We start from the raw sequence: 12519 nt of genomic DNA, 5'->3' as shown, positions 1-12519 counted from the left end.
TGATGGGCTCATGCCTGCAGCCAACAACAGACAGCACTGAGTTCTTAGTGAAGGGATGGAAGTTGGCCCCTCTGCCCTCTCCTACTTCAGCATCCTCCTCTACACTCTCCTCCTCTTCCTCATAGGACAGAAACTCCCACCCCAAACCAGGGCTTATCCACACTTCCTCTTGTCCCACTGCTCCCCACACCTGCGGGGGTAAATGCTCTTTAGTGCTCACTTGGAGCAGACAGCAGTTCAGGTTTTCTGCAGATAAATAGCATGTTTTCCCAAAGCCACTCAGGAAACTACTCTCTTTCTGTTCTTTCTAGGCATGGGACAAGCAGAAGGGTGGGCCAGCTGCTAGTAAGGATTGTGGGGCTCATGACAGTGAGAAACATTTTTAGATGAAGGGATACATCCTTTAAGTGACCAGATGCAAGTATGAGTGGTGCTGTCAGCAAAAGTGGGCAGAGCAACCAAGGTAAAGTTTACCTTTGTTTTGTTTTTAAAAAAAGATATTTATTAAAGTTTCCAATTTTTTACAAACAAAAAGAAAAAAACAAACATAAAAATATTAAAAACACATAAATTTCACAACTTATTTTCTCATAACTTATTTCCCCGACCTCCTCATACCTCCCCTTCTTGTATTCCCAGTTTGAATTGTTTATACAGCAAATCCTTATCTCAAAGCATTACAGCTTAAAAAAAAAAGAAAGAAAGAGAAAAGAACCACCTTATTTTCTCTCCAACATCTTAAATTGTTATAGCTTTAAATTCTTGCTTACAAAAAGAAAGTCATTTTATCATAATTACAGCTTTAAACCACTTAATTTCAATCCAACATCATTCAACATTCCTTAAATTTGCAATATTTTTGTAAATAGTCCTTAAATTTTTTCCAGTCTTCTTCTGCCGACTCTTCTCCCTGGTCACGGATTCTGCCAGTCATTTCTGCCAGTCCCATACAGTCAATCAGCTTCATCTGCCATACCTTTGCACAGTCAGCTAGTTTTACACACACACACACACACACACACACACACACACACCTACACCCCTACACCTATTCAGGCAAGCAAGGGCCATTACAAGACATTCTAGCTAGGCAAAAACACTCAAGGAATGGTGTGGCTGAGAAGGAGGGGTACTGTGGGGAGTGTCTTAGGCCAGATAGGAGGTCTGCAGGGCCACATTTGGCCCCAGAACTGTTCCGCCCCCCCACCCCCCGCATTAGGAGATAGCAGTGGGAATAGCAGCATGTGTTGTGCTGTTTATACCATAAAAGCATTGTCTGGTTTCCCTCCTTATATTGTTTGTCATGAGGTCTTTCCAGTGCCATCCGCCAAACCTGCTCTTTCTAGTCCCTTTTCTGTTTATCTTAGACAGAGTGATGACTGAAGGCCCAACCTTCCTTGATAAAGGGAGACTGCAGAGTCAGCAATATTAGATGGGAATGATTGGAAGTCAGAGCCTTTTTAATTTCTGGCTTTGCAGATGCTCAGTGTGGTATAAACTAAAGAGTTTTCTTCTCATTCCCCCACCCCCAGACCTCATAGCAGTCGCCAGCACAGCACAGCACAAGACTTACTGCAGATACTCTGCCCCTCTGTTTCCCCTCTCTGTTTAAATAATGACAATATAGAAAATCAACAGGATAAGAACTTGCATTGGACTGATTTCTATATTATGCAACCTCCATAGCTAACCACAGAATGAAACAATAACTTATTTTTGGAAAGGGGAGGTTTCAAAATAACGTATTTTAGTCACTATTTACGCTTCTATTTTTTGCTAAGAATGGTCATTTTATTCTGAAAGATGAACAATTCTCTGTAACCCCACAGCCTACATCAACCAGCATGATGTAGAATCAATAAAATGGGGCATCTTAGAAATTTCTCTCTCCAATTCTCTTGGCTTGATTTTGTCATTTGGCTCTGTAGATTAAAATTCACTTTTGGAAATGTGTAAATAAGGTTCCATGTAAGGTTGGGAATTATCTGAAAGACTCCCAAATTAGGTAATACAGGCTAGAGGAGGAAAGCTGGGAGAAACATGCCCCCTAGACAAATAGCTTGCCCCACTTATCTGGACTCCAATGGTTACTTGAAAGAAATAATTTTTTGACATGCAAATTATAACTGAATCATTAATTGGACTTTAAAGGAAGGCTGCAGTTCCAATCATGTTTATTTGAAAGTTAGCCTCAGCAAAATCAATAGGATTTACTTCAGAGGAATATGTTTCATATGGGAACTTTGAAGAGAAATAATCTTGTTGTTTCTCATTCAGAAACAGAACATGTGGGACAAAATGGCCCTTCTGTGAAGCTCAGTGGCAGAGCACCTATGCTATATCTAGGTTCAGTTCAGACAGGAGAAGATCCCTGTCTGAACAAACAATCACGAGATAGATGCACTAAGGGTCTAATCTGGTATAAGAAGCTTCCAATGTTCCCCTACATAGCTTTTGACCACTCAATGCTCAACATCCTGTTTCTTTCTCTATATGTAATTCTTAATCTGTAAACATTATGTACTCTTTGCAGTGCTCTGTTTTACATAAAGACTGCAGTCCTGCATGCAATAAAACCGCTTCTTACATTCTATTCAATACCAGGTGATTTACCCAGTCCAACAGAATGTAGGATTGCAGTCCAAATTCTGCAGCGTAATTCTCTTTTACTGTCAAGAATTTGGGAATGAGTCACACCAGACCACATGAGCAAAGCCATTTAGTACTTCTAAAAAAGAGAAAGAAAGAAATCAGTAAATGGATTTAGTGATGAATGATAATTGATTATTTCTTGCTGGCTTATTTGTCACAGTTGAGCTGTGCTGATGTCGGCCCAGCTGTGCTTAATTAGCACCTGTGACTTAGAAAACAATATTATAAAGACATTTGTGATGGAGCTAAGACTTTGTAGTTAAGCACTCTTCGGGGAATGTGGAAGTTGTGGGATTTAGTGAGGGCTTGCATCAATTTTGGCGATATCTATTACACATTTTCAAAGGAGCAAAACTTCCAGATGAATCATGCTTTGTAAACAGTAGGTGGAGCCTGTAATTGTTGCCTTGTATTAGGGATGTTTGGATCAGTATATCTCTGGTCCACATCACTTTTGCATGTGTTAAAGTCTATTGCATCCTATTTCCAAACGAATTTAGGGGGTTTTTAAAAATCCACAAAAAAATTATTGAAATACATGTTTTTAAATATATTTTTCTCTCTATGCATTTCAAAACATTTTACATTATTGAACAATGAACATTCAGATAAGGAAGAGTTGGGGTGAAAATATTAGTCTGGATATGTTGAAGTTTGTAAATATTGAATTTCTTACCTGATGCATTTGACAACTACCTAGCAAAATAAAAGTTAAGGTTGAAAGTGCTACAAGCCTCCTAGTGATGGTTAGGAAATAGTGTCCTGGTAAGCCAAGTTTAGAAATAAACCTCTGGGAACCATGGCTGAGTCACTTGACTGTGTTACAGGACACAGTGCAGTCTTTATCTGGCTGAACATTTCCCTTTGGAAATTAAAAGCATCCCCAAAGCACACAACAGTAGTTTCTACTTTGTGATCTAGGGACTATAGGGTTTGGGTGTGGCAGTTCTGAGTTCAAATGATAAGCCAGCCAAAGACTTGTTAGGTATTCTCAGTCTTTGTTTTCCATTCATGAAATTGTAGCAATAATGTCACTCACTTAACAAGTCTGTTATGAGAACAAGCAATAATTTTTACAAGGAAGTATGTTCTACTGAAACCAATGGGAGTTCTTTCCAAGTGACATGCGTGGAATAGGGTTGTAATGAGGCATCAGGCATAAGCCTGCATTTTATTAATGTTTGATCAGGACTTGTATATTAAAGAGGGCTTAATTTTCAAACGTTTCATGCCAGGCAGAGAAAACCTTGGCCATTCTCCTAAGACAAGGGGCCCCTTTTGATTGATAGCAGAAAACAATTCTCAAAGTCGTAAAAGCTGAAAATACAGACTAAGAGCAGGACATTGACCCTACATGTTACAGAAGATAACAAAGGCAGAGATAAACATAATTAGGAATGGGCAAATAGTAAAATGATACCATGGGCCTCTCTTAAAACCTTGAGCTGTATTTTCTAAGGCCAGAGGCAAATGGGAGAAAAAACATCTAGCTGGCAGAAAGAGAGGCTTTTTGGGAAGTCTTTTTAAAGCATCTAGCTAGGAAGTCTTTTTAAAGCTGTTTCTTCCTTAAACAGATAATGGGAAAAGCAGCTTGCTGAAGGGGGGGGATGTAAACTGAAGAGCCTTCTTCTGAAACTGTTTTAAACTGAGTTCTTCTTTTTTTTCTCTTTCTCTCTCTACTTTAAAAAGGCCTTATTCCTTTTAAAAGGTTACCTATGATAATGTATGAAATATATTAGCTTAAATATATTGGCTTAAATGTAACTATGCAAAGGATTTAGAAAGTAACAAATTTAGATGTTAGATTCTTATTTCATAGAATCATAGAGTCCTAGAGTTGGAATAGACTACAGGGGCCATTGAGCCCAGCCTCTTGCCAGACAAGAAGACGCCATCAAATGCTGTCCTGATATATGGCTGTCAGACATTTGTTTAGAAACCTTCAAATGAAGGATATCTTTCAATGTTGATGTGAAACTCAAGATCCTTGACATATGTTTAAGATAAAAATTTAAGATTAACCATTTGTTTTAGAAGGCAATAGGGCAGGGAGGGCAAGAGGTGAGCTGGTAATTAAGATTCCTTGTTGAGACACATGTAAGATATATTACTACTTATTTGTCATTTATAGATGTAACAATATATAGCTGTTTGTGTTCCATATAAGGACAGGAGGATGTGGGTGTATCTTTTAGGATTGGATATAGCAATCAGCCAATAGGAAATTCAACCAGGCTGATTGGACAGAGGCAGCCACAGGAGGAGCAAAGGGGGCTGGATTAAGGGAATATAAGGGCTGGCCATAATGGCAGGAGCCAGGCCAGAGCTTGGTAACCATATACCACTGTGCCTCTCATTTATTTGTCTGACAAATAAATAATTATTTTAATTTCTCTATTGCTGCGTTGAATATTTCATTCCAGCTAAGCGTTAACCACAAGCAGGGTGCTACATTTTATGGTGCTCCTGTGACTCGGATAAGTGGTCTGCTGGAACGCAGCCCCTTCGCTCTACTGAGCAGGGTACAAGAGAGAGGATCTTTAAACTGCTTACCCAAGCGCGCACTGGTAAATTTTTCCAGGGGGAACGCAGAAGTCTCGTCTGTCTGATACCCTGCTCACTGGCGGCGATGGACCGGGGGGAAACGGAACCAACCAGGGGTAAGTGCACAAAGGGATTTTTGGCCCTCCAATTAACTGGGAGGAAGAGAAGTCTTGATCAAACTTCTGCGTCTCAGTAAGTGGGAACTGAGTACGCTAGGTGGTTGGATACATCAGATGGTGATCTGGTGGGGGAAAAGGGAAGAATGGGAGGTAGTGTGTGGTGAAGTATCTAACGCATTGTATGTGTGAGAAAGTACAGAGCAATCTGTAGCTGACCTGAGTGTGGAGTGGGTAGTACTTCGGTTCCCAGTGAGGCGACTCCATCTGGGCAAGGAAACCCACGAAGCGTGTGTGTGAGTGACTGAGTGGATACTTCACAGGGCCATACAATGGGAGTTGGGGGTTCAAAAGGGGAAAATACACCTCTTGAATGTATGTTAAATAATTTTAAGAAAGCCTTCTCAGGGGCGTATGGAGTCAAAATGACGCCAGAGCGCCTGAGAACGTTATGTGAATTAGAGTGGCCGAAGCAAAATACTGAATGGCCATCTCAAGGAACCTTTGATATAAATTTAGTAAGCAAACTTTGGTCTAACATCGCCAAAGAAATTGGAGGGTGCCCGAATATGATAAGAAATGACCAGCAGGTCAAAGGTGTGCAGGTCGGAGCTAAACACTACAAGTTAAGAGCGTATGCAGATGACCTAGTATTGACTTTGCAAGAGCCAAACACTAGTACGAAAAGGGTTTTAGAAATAATTCAACAATTTGGCCAGGTGGCTGGATTTAAGTTGAATAAGCAAAAAACTAAAGTCTTAGGGAAAAACCTAACAGATATGGAAAAGGAGAAGTTTCAGGAGGAAACAGGTTTGACAGTGGTTAAGAAAGTCAAATATCTAGGGGTTTATTTAACACCTAAGAATGTTAATTTGTATAAGGACAATTATGAAAAATGTTGGTCAGAGATTAAAAAAGATCTAGAAATATGGTCAAATCTGAAACTGTCAATGTTAGGCCGAATTGCAGTAATTAAAATGAATGTATTGCCTAGAATGTTATTTTTGTTTCAGACCTTGCAGATTCTTGATAAGATGGAATGTTTTAAGAGGTGGCACAAAGACATTTCGAAATTTGTCTGGCAGGGCAAAAAGCCCCGAATTAAATTCAAAATACTGACTGACGCTAAAGAAAGAGGGGGTTTTGCCCTGCCGGACCTAAAATTGTACTATGAGGCAGCAGCGTTTTGCTGGCTGAAAGAATGGATGCTCCTCGAGAATACAGACATCTTGGATCTGGAAGGCTTCAATAATGCTTTTGGTTGGCATGCATATCTTTGGTATGACAAGGTTAACAGTACCTTTAAAAATCACATTGTTAGAAAAGCATTATTTAATGTCTGGATAAGATACAAAGACTTATTGGAAAATAAAACCCCTAGATGGGTGTCACCAGTGGAGGCTAAAGCAGTGAAGAAACTCAATATGGAGGTCGGATGGCCGAAGTATTGGGAAATTTTAGAACAGGATGGAGACAAGGTTAAACTACAAAGTCAGGAGAAATTGAAGCACAAAGTAGAAAATTGGTTTCAATATCGCCAAATAATGGAAATTTTTAAACAGGATAGGAAAATCGGTTTCCAAGTGGAGAAATCAAAACTAGAGACCGAATTGCTAGAACCCAATACTAAGAATTTATCTAGAATGTATAACTTGCTGTTGAAATGGAACACACAGGATGAAACAGTTAAATCTGCTATGATTAAGTGGGCGCAGGATGTTGGACACAACATTATGTCAGATGACTGGGAATGGTTATGGAACACCGGTATCAAATTTACGGCATGTAATGCCTTAAAGGAAAACATTATGAAAATGGTATACAGGTGGTACATGACCCCAGTCAAGCTGGCAAAAATCTATCATTTGCCCGATAATAAATGTTGGAAATGTAAAGAGACTGAAGGTACTTTTTACCACCTTTGGTGGACATGCCCGAAGATAAAGGCCTTCTGGGAAATGATCTATAATGAAATGAAAAAGGTACTTAAATGTACATTTCCCAAAAAACCAGAGGCCTTTCTCTTGGGCATTGTCGGCCAATTGGTGACAAAGAAAGATAGAAATTTCTTTATGTATGCCACAACAGCAGCAAGAATACTCATCGCAAAGTATTGGAAGACACAAGATTTACCTACTCTGGAAGAATGGCAGATGAAAGTGATGGACTATATGACACTGGCTGAGATGACAGGCAGAATCCGTGACCAACGTAAAGAGATGGTGGAAGAAGAATGGAAAAAATTTAAGAGCTATCTTAAGGACTACTACAAACTCAACGAATGTTAAAATGTTGTGGTTGCTAGAAGTAACAGGATACAGGGATACAAGGTTAGATAATAAAGGAGGACTAAGATGACAGAGATTAGAAAGTAACAACTGGGAGTTGCTAGTTCAAATATGGACACTGGGATGCAGAGAGGGGGGGTATGGGGAAGTCCAAGAAAAGAGGTTTATGAAAATATCTTTGAAAGTATTTTGTATGTTTGTTTTGTTTTGTGTTTGTTTGTTCTTTTTAAAAAATGCTGTAAAACCAATAAAAATTTATTAAAAAAAAAAAAAAAGAAATTGGAGGGTGCCCAGAACAATTTTCATATATAGATTCCTGGCTGAGCACATTAAATAAAAATCCTCCATGGATAAGGGAATGCAAAGTCCAACGATGCAAATTATTGGCTGTAAAAGCCGAAGCTAGGAAAGGAATCTTGCCAAATAAACTCAAACCCATTTTTGAGGGACCAGAGGAAGAGCTGCTTCCACCTCCACCCTATGCTCCACATCGAAGGGAGCCTAATCCAAACCCTCCACCAGTTGTAACCCCAAGGCAAGAAAGTGGAATGAATAATGGGGCTGGAGTCACAGAACTTGATTCCTTGATAGATTATGATAAATATCTTCAGGAGGCATTGGAGGCCTATAATAAAGCCCAAGCAGAAGTGGTTATTCCATCTGTGAGTCCCAGTAGAACTCCATCTACAGTCTCTTTTAGTGAAACAACTGATTGCCTACCCCAAACCCCTGTACATCCAAGTCCTAGAGAATTATTACAGAAGTTACAGGGAGACCTTAATCGGTCAGCAAGCAATACAGCCAGGCGTATAAAGCTGCTAAAAGAACGCCTTGGGACAAATACCATCCCCTATGATTTGAGGCCCCTAGAGCAAGGCGAAGAGAAAGATTACGTAGTAGCCCCTCTCAGAAGAGTATTTGATACACTTGAGGAGCCTGTGCTGGTTAACGGGCAACTCGGACCACGGCCACCTCGAACTTCGACCCTGCAATATATTCCATTCACGACTACAGATCTGATGAATTGGAAAACACACACCCCATCTTTTGCAGAAAAACCTCAGGCTATGATGGACTTGGTGACTTCAATAATAAATACTCATAGTCCTACTTGGACAGATTGCCGCCAGCTCCTGAATACTCTGTTCACCACTGAGGAAAGGAGAGACATAATTGAAAAGGCACAGATATATTTGCGTGAGCAGGCCAGAGTGGGAAATATTTTTAATATTGACCGTCATCTCCAAGACAACTTTCCCTTGGAAGATCCTAATTGGGATCCAAACAATGTAATTCACCTGGCCAGACTTACCACCTACCGCCAGACGCTTGTGCAAGGTATCCGCAGGGCATGCCAGAAGCCCACTAATATGTCTAAAGTCTCAGAAGTAGAACAGAAACCAAATGAGAGTCCAGGAGACTTTTTAGAGAGGCTGCAAGAAGCCTATCGTATATGGACTCCTTTTGACCCTGAAGCCCCTGAAAACAGCAGAATGATTACTGCTACATTTGTGGCCCAGTGCGCTTCTGACATTCGTAAGAAAATTCAGAAATCAGAAGGATGGGAAGGGATGCTGATGAGCCAAATTATGGCCATTGCACGCCGAGTTTATCGGAATAGGGATGAGGCTGAGAAACAAGAGAAGAAGAAGTGGCAGAAGGAAAAGATGGTAATGCTAGCCACAGCAGTGAAGCAAGACTACCGCCCCTTAAATGGAGGAAGAGGGCGGGGAAGGAATCCACCACTGGGAAGGAATCAATGTGCAAATTGCAAGAAGGAGGGTCATTGGAAGCGGGAGTGTCCTGAACCCCTGAGGTTGGAAGAAGTACGCCCAGGCCCAGGCCCAGGCTCCGGCCCAAGAAACCAGGGACGGGGACGGGGAATGATCCGAGATGGAAGATATCAGAGACCTGGACAAGGACGGAGTAGGGACAATGTCATTGGACTGGCAGAGGAGGATTTTACCCAAGACTAGGAAAGACCGGACTCCATAAAGTTAGGCTTCCAGGAGCCCACGGTCACGATCCAATTAGGAAGCCATTTAATAGACTTTATGATTGATACTGGGGCTGAATACTCAGTACTCCCAGAACTATTGCAGAAAAAGGCATCCAAAAGTGTAGTCATTAAAAGTGCCACTGGTCAGTTAGCTAAGAGGTCTTTCCTCCAACCTTTGGAATGCCAGATTGGGGGACATCGTTTAACCCATCAGTTTTTGTATATACCTGAGTGTCCAATACCTCTCTTAGGTAGAGATATGCTGTCCAAATTGCAGGCCCAAATCACCTTCACTCCTCGAGGTCCAGAAATGAAACTGCCATCAAAGGCAGCAGGAATAATTTCCCTCTCAGTACCTAAGGAACAATCATGGCGCCTAATGTCAGCCCTGCAAGTCCAACCCACATTGGATACAGAGTTAAACAAGCTCCTCCGAACTCTACAGGTGCCACCAGGAGTATGGGCCGAAAATAGCCCACCAGGAATGGCCAAGAATATAGCTCCAATTGTAGTAACCTTAAAACCTATGGCTACCCCTGTATCTGTAAAGCAATATCCTTTACCCCGGCGAGCAGCAGAGGGCATCCAGAAACATTTGGACCGCCTATTAAAATATGGTCTGCTTAAGCCCTGCCAATCAGAATGGAACACACCCCTTTTGCCTGTTCGAAAACCTGGAACAGATGAATACAGGCCAGTGCAGGACTTGAGGCTCGTAAACCAGGCTATCGAGACCTTGCACCCAAATGTACCAAACCCATACACCCTGCTGAGTTTGATCCCACCAGAAGCAACATTTTTTACTGTATTGGACTTGAAAGATGCATTCTTCTGTTGCCGGCTGGCACCACAGAGCCAACCTATATTTGCCTTCCAGTGGGAAGACCCTTTAACAGGAACAAAAGGCCAGCTAACCTGGACGAGATTGCCCCAGGGATTCAAAAATTCCCCAACTTTATTTGGCACTGCCTTGGCGAAGGATCTAACAAGTTACCCCTCAATACCTGGAGAAAAGGTGGTTCTGCAATATGTAGATGACCTTATACTAGCAGCAAAGGATTTTGATACCTGTAAAGAAGGTACAGAGGAACTGCTCCACTTGCTCTGGGAAGCTGGCTACCGAGTTTCCCAGAAAAAGGCACAGATATGTTTAGAAAAGGTCAAATATTTGGGCTTTGACATCTCACACCAACAACGAGCATTGAGGCCAGAGAGGAAAGAAGCTATTTGCCTTATCAAGGAACCTACCACAAGGAAACAACTCAGAGGATTCCTGGGAACAGCAGGGTTTTGTAGACTATGGATACCTGATTTCAGCAGTCTGGCCAAACCCTTACATGAAAGCACTCGAGGTGCAGAAAAGGACCCATTCGTATGGGGACCTGAGCAGCAACAAGCCTTTTTAGTTATCAAACAACGACTTATGGAGGCCCCAGCCCTTGGACTGCCTAATTCGGAAAAACCCTTTCAGCTGTATGTACATGAACAGAATGGGATTGCAGCGGCAGTCCTGACCCAGAGATTAGGAAGTTGGAACCGTCCAGTAGCTTATTTGTCAAAACAATTGGACTCAGTAGCAAAAGGATGGCCTCCATGCCTAAGGGCAGTAGCGGCCACTGCCAGCCTTGTCAAAGAAGCTGATAAATTTACCTTCGGCCAGATGATGTATGTGAATGTACCTCATGCTGTTCTGACACTCATGGAATATAAGGGTAGTTATTGGCTAACGAACCCAAGGATGGCTAGGTACCAAGGCCTATTGTGTGAAAATCCCAGGATTCATCTACGAGTAGTGAATATGCTCAATCCAGCGACTTTGCTGCCCCTACCAGAGGTAGATGATGAAGAATCACATGATTGTCTCCAAATAATGGATGAAGTTTATTCCAGTAGACCCGATCTGAAAGATGAACCATTGAAAAATCCAGATGTTGTGTATTATACTGATGGTAGCAGTTACCTGCATGAAGGTGCCAGACGAGCAGGATATGCTGTGGTCACCAATGAGGAAGTTGTGGAAGCTGAAGCTTTGCCTGCTGGCACCTCGGCACAAAAAGCTGAACTTATAGGTTTAACTAGAGCTCTGCAATTGGCAGCCGGATGTAAGGCAAACATCTATACTGATTCTAAATATGCCTTCTTAACCCTGCATGCACATGGTGCTCTATGGAAAGAAAGAGGTCTAATAGGAGCCCACGGGAAAGCCTTGAAATATGGACCTGAAGTAGAAACCCTGTTAGAAGCAGTATGGGCTCCAGAACAGATTGCTGTAATGCACTGCAAAGGTCATGGACGAGGAAGGGATCCAATAACCAGAGGAAATCATGCTGCTGACAAAGCAGCTCGAGAGGCAGCCCAAAAGCCTGTGGGAGGATTTATAGCAGCCCTCATACCAGAGGTAGTTCCAGAAGAAGTTAAACCTCACTATACCCCAGAAGAGAGGAAGTGGGCTGAACAGGAAGGAGCAGTTGTGAAGGACGGTTGGATGATCCTGCCAGACAATAGGATTTATGTACCTCATCATCTAGCAGGCACAATTGTAAGAAATTATCATGAATCTACTCACCTTGGCGGTACTGCAACCAGAGAGAGTCTCAGTCGGAAGTTGTATATTATTAACCTATCACAATTAGCAACTTGCATTTCACAGAAATGTGTTCTTTGTGCTAAAAACAATCCCAGGCAGGGACCGGTACAACCTCCTGGAATCCAACATGTGGGATATGTCCCCATGGAAAGCCTAATTGTGGACTTCACAGAGCTGGTCCCTTCTAAGGGATTCAAGTATCTCCTTGTGTTTGTAGATACTCTTACCGGATGGGTTGAAGCTTTTCCCACCCGAACTGAAAAGGCACGAGAGGTAACTAAGAGACTCCTCACTGAATTGATCCCGAGGTTTGGATTACCTAGATGCATTGGA

This window comes from Podarcis bocagei, assembly GCF_964188305.1.
Source record: "Podarcis bocagei genome assembly, chromosome: 11".
In the NCBI taxonomy this organism is placed as follows: domain Eukaryota; kingdom Metazoa; phylum Chordata; class Lepidosauria; order Squamata; family Lacertidae; genus Podarcis; species Podarcis bocagei.
Note: the sequence above shows the minus strand (reverse complement) of the source record.